The following is a 14,613-nucleotide window of genomic DNA, read 5'->3' as shown; positions in this document are numbered from 1 at the left end:
TGCCTAAACAGTGGAAACCCCTCAATTCTAACTTCAACACTAACCCCAACACACCCCTAATCCTAATCCCAACTGTAGCCATAACCCTAATAACAACCCTAACCCCAACACACCCCTAACCACAACCCTAACTGCAACACACCTGTAACCCTAATTCCAACCCTAATCCTAACCCTAATCCCAACCCTAACCCTAATCCCAACCCTAACCACAACTGTAACACCAACGCACCCCTAACCCTATCCGTAACCCTAACCACAAGCCTAATCTTAACCCTATTTCCAACCCTAGCCCTAATTCCAACCCTAACTCTAATTCCAACCCTAACCCTAAGGCTATGTGCCCACGTTGCGGATTCGTGTGAGATTTTTCCGCATGATTTTTGAAAAATCTGCAGGTAAAAGGCACTGCGTTTTACCTGCGGATTTACAGCAGATTTCCAGTGTTTTTTTGTGCGGATTTCACCTGCGGATTCCTATTGAGGAACAGGTGTAAAACGCTGCGGAATCCGCACAAAGAATTGACATGCTGCGGAAAATACAACGCAGCGTTTCTGCATGGAATTTTCCGCACCATGGGCACAGCGGATTTGGTTTTCCATAGGTGTACATGGTACTGTAAACCTGATGGAAAACTGGTACGAATTCGCAGCGGCCAATCCGCTGCGGATCCGCGGCCAATCCGCTGCGGATCCGCGGCCAATCCACTGCAGATCCGCGGCCAATCCGCTGCGGATCCGCGGCCAATCCGCTGCGGATCCGCAGCCAAATCCGCACTGTGTGCACATGCCATAACCCTAACCCTACCCCTAACCCTAACCCTACCCGTAACCCTAACCCTACCCCTAACCCTAACCCTACCCCTAGTTCTAACCTTAGTTCTAACCCTAGTTCTAACCCTAACCCTAGTGGAAAAAGAAAAAAAAATATTTTCTTTATTTTATTATTGTCGCTACCCATGGGGGTGATAAAGGGGGGGGTTTATTTATTATTTTTTTTATTTTGATCGCTGTGATAGAACCTACCACAGCGATCAAAATGTACTTTGTAATGAATCTGCCGGCCGGCAGAAGATGGCGGCGCCCATGGAGGAGGCGGACGGGCACCGGGAGCCTCGGTAAGTATAAGGGGGGGGAGATCGGGGCACGGGGGGGGCGTCGGAGCACGGGAGGGTGACATAGGAGCACGGGGGGAGCGGACAGGAGGACGGGGGAGCGGAGCACAGGACGGAGGGGACTACGGGACAGATCGGTGGCTTGGGGGGGCGATCGGTGGGGTGGGGGGGGGGTCACTTCAGTATTTCCAGCCATGGCCGATGATATTGCAGCATCGGCCATGGCTGGATTGTAATATTTCACCAGTTTTTTAGGTGAAATATTACAAATCGCTCTGATTGGCAGTTTCACTTTCAACAGCCAATCAGAGCGATCGTAGCCACAGGGGGGGTGAAGTACCACTCCCCCTGTCCCTGCAGAACGGGTGAAATCGGAGTTAACCCTTTCACCCGCTCTGCAGCGACACGATCATTACATGACGCCACATAGGCGTCATGGGTCGGATTGGCACGGGTTTTCATGACGCCTACGTGGCGTCAAAGGTCGGGAAGGGGTTAATAGCCTAGAGAGGGACCATGGTTATTGGCCCCCCTGGTGACATTAAGCCTGGTTAATAATGGAGAGGTGTCAATAAGATACATTAGGAAAAAAGTATTTTAATGAAATAAAGACACAGGGTGTTGTAATAGTTTATTATACTCTTAATCCAAATGACAACCCTCAGGCCATGTGCACACGTTCAGTATTTTTCGCGTTTTTTCACGTTTTTTCGCTATAAAAACGTGATAAAAACGCGAAAAAAATGCTTACATATGCCTCCTATTATTTACAGTGTATTCCGCATTTTTTGTGCAAATGTTGCATTTTTTTCCGCGAAAAAATCGCATCGCGGAAAAAAAAGCAACATGTTCATTAAAAATGCGGAACTGCGGGGATTCCGCACACCTAGGAGTGCATTGATCTGCTTACTTCCCACACGGGGCTGTGCACACCATGCAGGAAGTAAGCAGATTATGTGCGGTTGGTACCCAGGGTGGAGGAGAGGAGACTCTCCTCCACGGACTGGGCACCATATAATTGGTCAAAAAAAAAGAATTAAAATAAAAAATAGTCATATACTCACCCTCTGAAGGCCCCCGGAGTGTTCCCGCCTCTCACCGCTGCATGCTGCCGCTTCGGTTCCTAAAGATGGTGTAGTTCAGGACCTGCGATGACGTCGCTGTCTTGTGATTGGTCGCGAGACCGGTCATGTGACCACTCACGTGACCGCGACGTCATCGAAGGTCCTGAACCACACCATCTATAGGAACGGACGCTGCTGAGGATATCGGCTGTCTGCAGAGGGTGAGTATAACCATTTTTTTATTTTTTTTATTATTTTTAAACATTCTATCCTTTACTATAGATGCTGCATAAGCAGCATCTATAGTAAAAAGTTGGTCACACTTGTCAAACACTATGTTTGACAAGTGTGACCAACCTGTCAGTCAGTTTTCCAAGCGATGCTACAGATCGCTTGAAAAACTTTAGCATTCTGCAAGCTAATTACGCTTGCAAAATTCTAAAAAAAACGCAAAAAAAACGCAAAAAAAAAAAAGTGGATTTCTTGCAGAAAATTTCCGGTTTTCTTCAGGAAATTTCTGCAAGAAATCCTGACGTGTGCACATACCCTCATTCTGTAAAAGAAAAAAAAGAAAAAAGCAACAATATCCCTTACTTTTCCGGCGCTCAGTCACGTCCCACGCTGTAAATCCATCTGAAGGGGTTAAAAAAATTTACAGCCAGGAGCCTGCTAATGCAGCTGTGCTCCTGTCTGTAAAATCTGGGGAATGAATTGAAAGCAGGGGAATGTAGCATTGTAGACTTGCGGTGCTGCACCCCCTGCTGGTATAAACTCATATGAACTCTGGCGTGAGAAACTATTCAGAAAAATTCCCACGCTAGAGTTCATATGAGTTTATACCAGCAGGGGGCATGACTGAGCCTTTTTCCTAATGTGTGTGTGTGTGTTTTATTAACCATTTACTAGTATTGGATTAATAATGGATAGGTGTCTTATTGACACCTCTCCATTATTAACCAGACTTAATGTCACCTTACAATAGCAAGGTGGCATTAACCCTTTATTATCCCACCACTACAGGGGAGTGGGAAGAGAGAGGCTAAGTGCCAGAACAGGCGCATCTTACAGATGTGCCTTTTCTGGGGTGGCTGGGGGCAGATGTTTTTAGCCAGGGGGGGCAATAACCATGGTCCCTCTCTAGGCTATTAATACAGCTAGAGCCCCCAAATTTTGCACACACACACTACTAACATTAGTAGTGAGGAATATGCAAAAAAAAGGGATAGGAAATGGTTTACTGTATGTAACCATGTCTCATATCCTGTCGGGTTTGGGAAGGAGATTGAATTACCGGCTTTTGCTATCTTTCGCTGTATTAAATATATATATATATATACACTCACCGGCCACTTTATTAGGTACACCATGCTAGTAACGGGTTGGACCCCCTTTTGCCTTCAGAACTGCCTCAATTCTTCGTGGCATAGATTCAACAAGGTGCTGGAAGCATTCCTCAGAGATTTTGGTCCATATTGACATGATGGCATCACACAGTTGCCGCAGATTTGTCGGCTGCACATCCCTGATGCGAATCTCCCGTTCCACCACATCCCAGAGATTTCATGTTGTTTACGCCAAATTCTGACCCTACCATCCGAATGTCGCAGCAGAAATCGAGACTCATCAGACCAAGCAACGTTTTTCCAATCTTCTACTGTCCAATTTCGATGAGCTTGTGCAAATTGTAGCCTCAGTTTCCTGTTCTTAGCTGAAAGGAGTGGTACCCGGTGTGGTCTTCTGCTGCTGTAGCCCATCTGCCTCAAAGTTCGACGCACTGTGCGTTCAGAGATGCTCTTAGGCCTACCTTGGTTGTAACGGGTGGCGATTTGAGTCACTGTTGCCTTTCTATCAGCTCGAACCAGTCTGCCCATTCTCCTCTGACCTCTGGCATCAACAAGGCATTTCCGCCCACAGAACTGCCGCTCACTGCATTTTTTTTCTTTTTCGGACCATTCTCTGTAAACCCTAGAGATGGTTGTGCGTGAAAATCCCAGTAGATCAGCAGTTTCTGAAATACTCAGACCAGCCCTTCTGGCACCAACAACCATGCCACGTTCAAAGGCACTCAAATCACCTTTCTTCCCCATACTGATGCTCGGTTTGAACTGCAGGAGATTGTCTTGACCATGTCTACATGCCTAAATGCACTGAGTTGCCGCCATGTGATTGGCTGATTAGAAATTAAGTGTTAACAAGAAGTTGGACAGGTGTACCTAATAAAGTGGCCAGTGAGTGTATATATCTCACTGACATATATATATATATATTGTAGCGTTTCACCCGCTACAGGTCTTGGGGATACTCGCATGGCAGCAGGATAAACACTTCAGGCATGATATCTCACACATATCAGTCCATATGGTTTATTCAAACTCCGCATAAACCAGACAGGGTACAGTCCATTTCATTACAGCCATGAAACATTAGACAGTTCACGTAGCAGATAGGCTTCTCTGCTGTATATTATAATCCCGTTGTCCGGGGTTACCTCTCAGAAGTTCCACTCCTTACACTGACTTCAGGTCAGTCCCAGGTCCTCAACACAGACCGTCCAGGTCTACGGTCTCCAGGTGCTTCCAGGGCGACTCCACTCCCAGGAGTCTCCAACACCAACCATCCGTGCTATGTCCAGCACGCAGGCTCTCCAGCCTGGAATGGTCTCTGTGTGTTTCCAGGACGTCCCCACTTGGAACCGTCCAACACACAGGCCATTCTGCAATGTCCTGCCAGGACACACGGAAGTGTGTCCACCCTGACAGACACTCACACACTCAATCTCTCAATCTCTCTTACCATGTGCTACACACACCTCCTTTACATAGGTGCAACCACACCAAGGTACCTGTCACATGGCTAGTCAGGTGAGCGTGACATCACCACAGGTCCTTACACACAAAATCATCTTACGTGTTCAGACACGCCTCTTTGGCTGGGTTTGTAGGTGACTGAACCCACCCATCTCTCCAATCACCTGAAAGCCTTCCCAATGTAAACAAACCCCTCAGCAGTAGATCTGCTTGAGCAAAACATACCCAGGCTTCCATCACAGGGCCACCCACCTCTGCGATACATACCATCCATCATTCACATGACCAGTCGCTATGCTACAATATATATATAGAGAGAGAGAGAGAGAGAGACTGGATATATGTTTTCACGAATATTTGAGCCCATGGATCCATTCTATGTCCATTTTGCAAGCCGGCGAGAAAATCTCGCTGTACGGATGCCATACGGATTACATACTGAGGTTTACATGCGCAAAATACGCAGCCACACCCTGCCTACGGATGACATATGGATCACTGTTTTGGGATCATTTGTGCTTATTACGCATGTAAAATACGGACCGTATTTCCCTACGCTGAGTGTGACCCGGGTCTGAATCCCAAAACTTGGAGCAAAAAAGATTAAAAAAAGTCATGTGCCCAAAAATGGTACCAAAAAAACATCAACTCGTCCCACATAAAACAAGCCCTCATGTGTCAGCAGAAATATGGAAAAATTATAGCTCTTAAAAATGATGATACAAAAACTAGTTTTTGCAGCACAGAAAAGCATCTTTTATTGTGTAACAGCAGCCAAACATAAGAAAACAATATAAATCTGGAATCACTGTAATCACACCGACCCAAAGAATAAAGTCATCTAATCACTTACACTACTTGAGAAACTGAGTAAAAAATAAATGTGACGACACAGCATTTGTTCTTGATTAGGCCAGACATATTTTTTATTCTTGGGTCAAGAGAAATTGATCATTGTTCATATGAACCTGAACGTTGACTCTTGAATTAATATTTATTGTAACTTATTGTGCTGCTATTAGGGTTGAGCGACTTTTACTTTTTCAGGATCGAGTCGGGTTTCGCGAAACCCGACTTTGTCAAAAGTCGGGTCGGGTGAAATCGGCCGAATATTGCGAAAAGTCGGGGATCCGACCGAAACACGAAACCCAATGCAAGTCAATGGAGAATCAAAGTCGGCAGTGAGTGGAGGACAGGAGAACACCAACAGAGCCCATTTTAATGCCAAAAACATCAATTCTTGTTACTTAAGCTTGTCAATCTTAATTTACCTTATAATAATAGTTAGCCATTGAAAATTTGGGGGTCATTTTGCAACAGTTGTGGGGGGAGTAGGGCTGGCTCAAGTTTTTCGTCGGCCCAGGAAACGCGGACTACGTCACGGCGGTGGAGCAGGGAGAGGTAAGTATTTCAACTTTGCAAGTGCTGTGATCCTGAGCAAGCAGGGGGGGCACACTCGTTTGCATTGCCACTGGCACAGGGCCCCTCAAAGTACGGCGTTGTGATTGACGGCAGGTGCGCCTCCCACCGGCAGAGACACTTTTGCGTACTATGAGGGGCCCTGTGCCAGTGACGTTGCCAACGAGTATGCCCCCCCACCTGTTGAAGGAACCTGCACTTTCATCTGCACCTTCCTCTTTGTCCCCATGTAAGGTGGTATAGTATGCGGGAAGGGGAACCAGACTTTCTGCAGGGTCAGATACTGGCTATGTAGAGTGCAAGGGGAATGTAGTGGTCTGGGTCAATGTACCGGCAGACTCATCTAGCAGTGGCTGGGCAATGGGCAGGATGAGGAGGAAACACAGATATAGGCCCAAATAATAAAGTAGGCTAAATGAAGTTCAAAATTGGTAACAGGAGTAAACAGGCAGCACTGCTTTGTTCATTGGAGGAGAACAGGAAGTAGCGGCAGACACCGTTAGTAGGCCCAACCAAACCAGTAGGCCAAATGCAGTTTTAAAATTCCTATAGGCCGAAAGCCTGAAGATTGAAGCTCAGGAGAAAAACACAGGCGAATACGAAGGAGCGGCAGACACCGTTAGTAGGCCCAACCAAACTAGTAGGCCAAATGCACTTTAATATGTGATATCGGCTGCAAATTGAGGCTCTGCTTTGTGCAGTGAAGGACAGCTGTATTGAGTGGCGCAGACAGACACAGGTAGTAGGCCTAAATTAAAAAAGTTGGCTCAATGCAGTTTAAAATTGGTTACAGGGGTACACAGGCGGCAGAGCGTTGTTAAGCGGAGGACGATTATCAGGACTGGAGTGGCCCAGACAGACTTAGTAGGCCTAAAATAAAAAAGTAGGCGCAATGCAGTTAAAAATGGGTAACAGGGGTACACAGGCAGCATTGTTTTGTTAGGCGGAGGACGATTGCTAGGAGTGGCGCAGACAGACTTACTTGGCCTAAAATAAAAAAGTTGGCTCAATGCAGTTCTAAACTGGTAACAGGAGTAAACTGGTGGCACTGCTTTGTTCGGTGGAGGACAACTGGAATAAGTGGCTGACACAGTACGTTGGCCTAAATAGTAAAGCGGGCTAAATGTCTGCAAAAAAAATGTTCGTAAATAAACAGGTGGCAAAGCAACGTACAGGGGTGGGTTCCTCTGCTGAGTACCAGATACTGGTAGTTCGCGCACAGTATTCACAGGTCAAAATGGAGGGCATGGTCCCTGTATATATTTACTATCATCTCTCAATTTGTATTGGCAGTGCCATTGAAGGATTTAACAGCACCAACTAAACAGTGGTGGAGCACTGTTTGAGCTGGGGGGGAACACTCTCTCGTGGGTGGCGGTACTGGCCCAGGGCCCCTCATATTACGACGGTGTGTCTGACGTTGGGTGTGTACCCCCACCGCCAGAGACACTTAATTGTACGATGAGGGACCCTGTGCCAGTGCCGTCGGCCAAAAGTGGGCACACCCACCTGTCCAGGCAAACGGCACTCGCACTGATGCTTGCGCCAGGTGGTGACCACGGGCCCGTGGGGGGAGTCAGCCCATTTAAGGAGGTGTTAAAAATGGCCTATGGTGAACATTCAGCAGCAGCAAATAGAGGAATTGGAGCTGTCAGTAAGAGGAGTCCAAAAGCAAGACCTTTTTAAAGGAAAGCTATGTGTCAGCAGGGAAAGGTGGGGCAAAAGAATTTGAAATCCATGATTGGTTCATTTTAATGAAGGTTAGATCATCAACATTTTGGGTAGCCAGACATGTCCTTTTTTCGGTCAGTATTGAACCAGCAGCACTGAAGACTCTTTCTGATAGCACACTGGCAGCAGGGCAAGCGAGCTCCTGTAATGCATATTCTGCCAATTCAGGCCAGGTGTCTAGTTTAGATGCCCAGTAATCAAAGGGGAATGACCTGTGAGGGAGAACATCGATAAGGGAGGAAAAGTAGTTTGCAACCATACTGGACAAATGCTGTCTCCTGTCACTTTGAATCGATGCAGCTGTCCCTGTCGTGTCAGCGGTCATTGAAAAATCACTCCACAACCTTGTCATAAAACCCCTCTGTCCAACACCACTTCGGATTTCTGCACCGCTAGCACCTCTGCCATGTTGCCCCCAACGGCTCGTGTGAGAACCATCACCGTCGCTGTGTGCTGGGAATGCCAGAACCAAACGGTCTACAAGAGTTGCTTGTTTGGTAGCCAATATTTGCTCTAGGTTCTCATGTGGCATGATATTTTGCAATTTCCCTTTGTAGCGTGGATCCAGTAGACAGGCCAACCAGTAATCGTCATCGGTCATCATTTTGACAATGCGGGGGTCCCTTTTTAGGATACGCAAGGCATACTCAGCCATGTGGGCCAATGTTCCAGGTGTCAATTCACTGCTTCTGCTGGGTTGAGGAGCACTTTCTTGCAAATCTACATCACAAGTGTCCCGCAAGAAACCTGTACCAGACCTTGCAACGGCACCAGTTTCTATTGCCCCCTGAGAAGCTCCCTCCTCCCATACTTATTCAGCCCCATCATCCTCCTCCTCATCCTCTTCGTCCGCCACCTCGTCCTGGACAGTTCCCTGACCAGACAATGGCTGACTGTCATCAAGGCTTCCCTCCTCCTCGGCTGCAGATGCCTGCTCCTTAATGTGCGTCAAACTTTGCATCAGCAGACGCATAAGTGGGATGCTCATGCTTATGATTGCGTCGTCTGCACTTACCAGCCTTGTGCATTCCTCAAAACACTGAAGGACTTGACAGAGGTCTTGTAGCTTCGACCACTGCACACCAGACAACTCCATGTCTGCCATCCAACTGCCTGCCCGTGTATGCGTATCCTCCCACAAATAAATGACAGCACGCCTCTGTTCACACAGCCTCTGAACCATGTGCAGTGTGGAGTTCCACCTTGTTGCAACATCTATAATTAGGCGTTGCTGTGGAAGATTTAGCGATCGCTGATGGTTCAGCATACGGCTGGAGTGTACGGGCGACCGGCGGATGTGCGAACAAAGTTTTCGCACCTTCAGGAGCAGGGCGGGTAACTCCGGATAATTTTTCAGGAAGCACTGCACCACCAGGTTCAAAGTGTGAGCCAAGCAAGGTATGTGTTTAAGTTGTGAAAGGGCTATGGCAGCCATAAAATTCCTTCCGTTATCACTGACTACCTTGCCTGCCTCAAGATGTACACTGCCCAGCCATGACTCACTTTCTTGCTGCAAGAACTCGGCCAGTACTTCCGCGGTGTGTCTGTTGTCACCCAAACACTTCATTTCCAACACAGCCTGCTGACGCTTACCACTAGCTGCTCCATAATGAGACACCTCGTGTGCAACACTGGCAGCTGCGGATGGAGTTGCCAGGCGACTGCGCTCTGTGGACGAGCTGTTGCTTCTGGAGGAGGAGGAGGGGGGTTGAACGCCTACTGCCAACTGTTTCCTAGACCGTGGGCTAGGCAGAACTGTCCCACTATGGCTGTCCCCTGTGGACCCTGCATCCACCACATTAACCCAGTGCACCGTGATGGACACGTAACGTCCCTGGCCATGCCTACTGGTCCATGCATCTGTGGTGAGGTGCACCTTTCCACTGACAGACTGCCTCAGTGCATGGACAATGCGGTCTTTGACATGCTGGTGGAGGGCTGGGATGGCTTTTCTCACAAAGAAGTGGCGACTGGGTAGGTCATAGCGTGGTACTGCGTAGGCCATCAGGTCTTTGAAAGCTTTGCTTTCGACCAACCGGTAGGGCATCATCTCTAACGAGATTAATCTGGCAATGTGGGCGTTCAAACCCTGTGTACGCAGATGAGAGGATGAGTACTTTCTTTTCCTCACGAGAGTCTCTTCTAGGGTGAGCTGGACAGGAGACCTGCAGATGGTGGAACTAGCGGTGGTTGTGGTGGTGGACATGGCGGATTGAGAGACAGTTGGTGATGTTGGCCTACATACAGTGCTTCCTACCAATAACCTTCTGATTCCCTGCCTGCTTTGGCCTTGCGACGATCCCTCCACATTTGCTGCTGGTGGTGTCCGAACCGGTGGGCTTACAGTGAGGGAAGCAATGTAGTGTTGCTGACTACCTTCATTCTGACCAGGTGCACCAACGGTACAGGACGTTTGGTAATTAGTCCAGGCTTGCAAGTGCATGCTGGTTAAATGTCTACGCATGCACGTTGTATTTAAATTTTGAAGAATCTTCCCTCTGCTAAAGGTCTTTGAGCATTTCTTACAGATCACTTTAGACTGATCATTGGGATCTTGGTAAAAAAAATGCCACACTGCACTCTTCCTGCTATGGAATTCCTTTTCAGGCATTGCACGCAGTGCAACTTTCAGCGGTTGGCCACGCTGTCCTAAAACTGTTTTTGTCACACATTTTGGGCCTGATACGGGCCTGGCTGATGACAGCTGTTGCGATGTAGATTGGTGTTGCTGCGGATAACCCTCCTCCGCTTGTGAGCTAGTGCCAGCGGCACCCTCTTCCCCCAATGGCTGCCAATCTGGGTCAAGAACTGGGTCATCTATCACCTCCTCCTCCGCAATGTCATGTGCACTTTCCTCAGTGTCACCGTGTAAGCCTGGGCTATAGTGTTTGGGACAGGGCACCATAGTCTCATCAGGGTCAGATTCTGGCTCAGGAAACTGCGAGGTCAATGTAGTGATCTGAGTCAATGGAACAGCATCATAATCTAGCTGTGGCTGTGCATCAGTGCACTCCATGTCCGATTCTTCTTGTAATGAGCAGTGTACAATTTCCCTTTCTAACCCTGGTGGGTAAAGAGCTCCATGGAGTAACCTGTAGTGTCGCCTGATGCATCCTTCACTTTTGGTTTGGGAGAAGGACACAAGGAAACGTCTTTTTCCGGACCGGAAGCATCCACTGATGACTGGCTGCTCTTAGATTTTGAACTTTGGGAAGAGGAGGCGAAAGAGCTAGAGGCTGAGTCAGCAAGGAAAGACAAAACTTTTTCCTGCTGCTCCGGCTTTAAAAGCTGTTTTCCTACTCCCAGGTAAGGGAGCCTTCGAGGCCTTGTGTAGCCAGACGATGACGCAGGCTCAACACCTCCAGCCTTAGGTGCTACTGTGCTTTTGCCACTACCACCAGATGCAGCACCACCATCAGTACTAGCTGGCAACCCCCGCCCACGGCCTCTTCCACTAGACTTCCTCATTTTTTGGGGGGAGACACTGAACCACAACTCTGGCCCAGTGGTATAACACAACACTATGAACGTGGCAGAAAGTGGCTGCCTGATATATGACACACTAGCAGTACAGCAGAATATAAACTGTGTGAGAAATACTATCTCACTTTTGAGGGGAGACACTGAACCACAACTCTGGCCCAGTGGTATAACACAACACTATGAACGTGGCAGAAAGTGGCTGCCTGATATATGACACACTAGCAGTACTGCAGAATATAAACTGTGTGAGAAATACTATCTCACTTTTGGGGGGAGACACTGAACCACAACTCTGGCCCAGTGGTATAACACAACACTATGAACGTGGCAGAAAGTGGCTGCCTGATATATGACACACTAGCAGTACTGCAGAATATAAACTGTGTGAGAATTACTATCTCACTTTTGGGGGGAGAAACTGAACCACAACTCTGGCCCAGTGGTATAACACAACACTATGAAGGTGGCAGAAAGTGGCTGCCTGATATACGACACACTAGCAGTACAGCAGAATATAAACTGTGTGAGAATTACTATCTCACTTTTGGGGGGAGAAACTGAACCACAACTTTGGCCCAGTGGTATAACACAACACTATGAACGTGGCAGAAAGTGGCTGTAATTATTATAAAAACAATAAAAAATTACTGCAATAACAAGCTTCCTACAATGATCTCAGGACAAGTATGGCAGCAATAAAAAGGACTGCTGAACAAAAAAATTGGTAGACAAATAAACAAGACAGGTAACTGTGCAGAGAAGAGCAACAGGATTTTTGCTTTGAAAAAAGCAGTTGGTTTACACAGCACCGTGCACACAGCTATGCAGCTGCTGCACTAAAATACGACCTCCACTGTCCCTGCACAAAAAGGTGGTGTGGGACAGTGAAAATCACTCCAGCACAAGCGGTTTGGGGGTTTATATTTCCTCCCTAACTCTGTCCCTGCTTCTGACTAACTGCAGCAAACTCTCCCTATGCTCAGATCGGCAGAAGTAAGATGGCGGTCGGCATGCACGCCCCTGTGACGCCGCAGACAGCAAGCCAATCACTGCCATGCCCTTGTCTAAGATGGTGGGGACAGAGACCTATGTCATCACGCTGCCCACACTCTGCGTCCTCCTTCATTGGATGAAAAACGGCGGTAACAGCGTCATACGAAACGCGACTTTGGCGCTCTGATCGTGTACCGCATGGCCGATCCCACACTAGGATCGGTTCGGGTTTCATGAAACCCGACTTTGCCTAAAAGTCGGCGATTTCTGAAAATAACCGATCCGTTTCGCTCAACCCTAGCTGCTATGCTTGCAAGACAGGGACGCAGGATAATTGAACAATCGATATTTGCTAAGATGTTGATTCCCATTGTATTAGCTCATTCAACTTGTTGACCTGCAGACAGTAAAGGACAAACTACATGGAATGATTGAATACTCAAACAGTGAGAGTTAGCCTCATACCACCTTCCCCCTGACCTGCGGATGATGGCTTGGAGGACAGCTGTGGGTATAAAAATGGACCTGCATCCTTCTGCAGGGGACTTAACAGAACAGCAGCCAGGCATCATGGCTCCAGCTGGAGGAATACAGATCTGATCCATTGACCATCACTGAAGCCCTGGAGACATTCAGAGAAGCCAGGTTGGGACAATCAGGTCACCTGGCTCCATGGAGATGTTCTGAGAAGCAAGATTGGGGCAATCAGGTCACCTGGCCCAATGGAGACAATTGTAGAAGACAGGTTGTGACAATCAGGTCACCTGGTCATGTACTTCAATGGACTGTCAGCTTCCTAAGCTTTTCGTTACCTTCTCTCTGTGCATGCCCACCAAAAGCAGGATGCCACTGGTTGGGGCAGCCGGCCCTGGAAGGCCTGAAGTTGCAGCTGTTCTAATCCCAGCGAGCGGGAGAGGGAGACTCTCTAGTTTGCACCATCTTTTGTATTGCTGGGTCTGTACTAGATTTTATTGTCTGTTGGTGGTTGAATAAAGTATTGCCACACTGTTTTACCTTCAACCAGTGTTGTCTGAGTAGTATTCTGCAATCTGAAAAGGAGTGCAGGCATTAAATGGGATGAGTCCTGGTCCACACGGTCTTTCTAAAGACAGCCCTCGTGTCCCAACAATAAATAAAACCATTTCTTCACCTGGTGTTGGTTCTCAACACCACTGCTGCTTGGTTCTGGAAAACACCCATGTAGTCAAATCATTACTACACCTTTAGATAATTTGCCAAAGAGGTCTAATTTCCAAAATGGGGTCATTTGAAGGGAGTATTCTGCTTTTTTAGCACTTAGGTGCTCTGTATATAGAGTCTACAAAATGTTATGGTTTGCTGGTGCTATGACCCACTGGAAGAGCCCCTGAAGTTTCAGAACAGAAAAAAAACATAAGTGACCCCATTTTACAAACTACACCTCAATGAATGTTGAAGAAAAAATTATTGCATTTTTACTACAAAAATTTAGTTTTAACCCCAGATTTTTCATTTCCACAGGGGAAAATGTGTAAAAATGGCACCAAAATTTGTCACAATTTCTGCTAAATGTGGAAATACCCTATATGAGGCTGCACAGTACTGCTTAGCCACATGACAAGACTCGGGAGTGACAGAACGCTATTTGCCTCATGAAGCACAAATTTTCCTAGAATAGTTTCCAGACTCCATAAACATAATCCCTAAGTGCTAGAAGAGCAGAATACCCTGCTCAAGTTAACCCATTTTGGAAATCATACCCCTTTGGGAATTTACAGTTTCTAGAGGTGTAATGATGATTTGGACCAAATAGAGAAGAAGAGCGCACTACCAATAATGTATAAATTCAGTTTCATGATACTGGCCGCTTTTTTAGCACCCCGACTAGGATTTAGTATTATACAGTATAATACTAAATCCTAGTCGGGGTGCTAAAAAAGCGGCCAGTATCATGAAACTGAACAAGAGAGAGGAGCCACTTATGTAAATGCACACCACGAACAAATAGAATAATAATACTCGAA

This window comes from Ranitomeya variabilis, chromosome 2 (assembly GCF_051348905.1).
Source record: "Ranitomeya variabilis isolate aRanVar5 chromosome 2, aRanVar5.hap1, whole genome shotgun sequence".
NCBI lineage: Eukaryota > Metazoa > Chordata > Amphibia > Anura > Dendrobatidae > Ranitomeya > Ranitomeya variabilis.
The sequence above is the reverse complement of the archived record's forward strand: the minus strand, read 5'-3'. Positions refer to the sequence as shown.